The sequence below is a fragment of the Asparagus officinalis genome, chromosome 6 (assembly GCF_001876935.1).
Source record: "Asparagus officinalis chromosome 6, Aspof.V1, whole genome shotgun sequence".
NCBI classification, from domain to species: Eukaryota; Viridiplantae; Streptophyta; class Magnoliopsida; order Asparagales; family Asparagaceae; genus Asparagus; species Asparagus officinalis.
The window spans coordinates 6,779,950-6,781,535 of record NC_033799.1 but is presented as its reverse complement, the minus strand read 5'-3'; positions in this window follow the sequence as shown (position 1 = coordinate 6,781,535).

Below are 1,586 nucleotides of genomic sequence, written 5' to 3'. Positions count from 1 at the left end.
CGTTGGCGTCACATTAAATACTTGACATGCGCCATCATTTATCCATCACCGATACTATTTATGACACATCGGACCATGCCGGCTTCGTGCACCACCCATCGCATCTCATTAATGGCGAAATGACAATGCCCATCTCATAGCTGATCCACGATCGACACCTGTAAAGTAGATGTTGACTCAGCCGCCAGCTCAGACTCGGCCAAAAAGACTAGACTACCTCTCTTGCTTGGCTATAAAAATGAAAACTATTCCAAATACAAGCGTAAACAATTTCTCAGTATTTTTCTCCATTCCGCTATATTTTTCTCATATTCCCACTCAAGCACCTAGCTGACTTGATCGTCGGAAGAACAACGGGGGAACTAGTCCCCGAGGGACGAACATCCCAACTCCAAATCCGATATTCGAAAAAGCGAACGGCCCCTATATCAACCCAACCCCTATTCTACCTTCTCTTTTAACTGTGTGATTTAAACCATCAACAATACTATAATATATCTTGAATGGTGCTTTACTTAGCAGGGAAGGTATTCATACCTAACTTGTGTTTGAGTAGCATAATTTTATGGTTAGAACTTAAAACCCTACATAGGTGTTAGTTGTGGATCTATAGAGAAATTTTCTATGCATTAGAAAGTGTTCCAATTATTGGTTACTTCAATTATTACTCAAATGAAAGCATATTATTCCCACATTTCTCTTTAGAAAAAAACACACCCTACGTCCTTTGAAATTTTGGTACACGATGTTAGGGGCACAAAACTACCCAAACTGTTTAAACCGTTTGGGCGTAAAACATCACAAATAGTTTAAACCGTTTGGGCTAATATATGCCCAAACGATTTGAACCGTTTGGACAATTATTTTTTTTTATTTTTGAAAATAAAAATATACACCCTAACGATTGGAACCGTTGGGGAAGAAACAGTCTAACCGTTTGGGCTACCGTTTGGACAAACGCAACCCCAACGGTGTTTGGCCAAACGGTCTTTTTTCTGGCCCAGACAGTTTTAACCATTTGAGACGTAGTTTGTCCTAACAGGTTCAACTGTTTGGACAAAATAGTTTTGTACTAGTGACTTGATCGGGTAATATGTGGGTCAACTTTAATCCTATCCATATAAGCTTGACATATAAACTATAGCTCTTTAACCAGAAGCTTCTTGCAGAGGTTCAGTGAAAATTTGAAGAGGACTACTAGGGTAAGTGAACATTTTGTTTCATTGCGGTGCATATTGTTGATCTCTAAAAGTAGTTGAAAGGAACTACCCAAAGATAAAAGTAAAGGCATTACTATGACCTAAACCTAGATAATTGCAATCTTCTTGATTCCTCAATAAAGTGACCAATCTCATGGTATATAAAGCATGTAAAGCTACAAAAGCAAGTAGTTTGACACCAAGAGCAATTTAGCACAATAAAGCAATCTATTTCAAAGATGCTACTCTAATAAAGTGGAGATATTCTCTCTTTGAGCCATCCATTCAACTGAATCACTTACTTTACATTGAACAATGCAAATTGTGTGAAGAAAACGATTGCTCATCTCCACAAGCTTTCTTAGTATGGTTGATACATTTTCCACA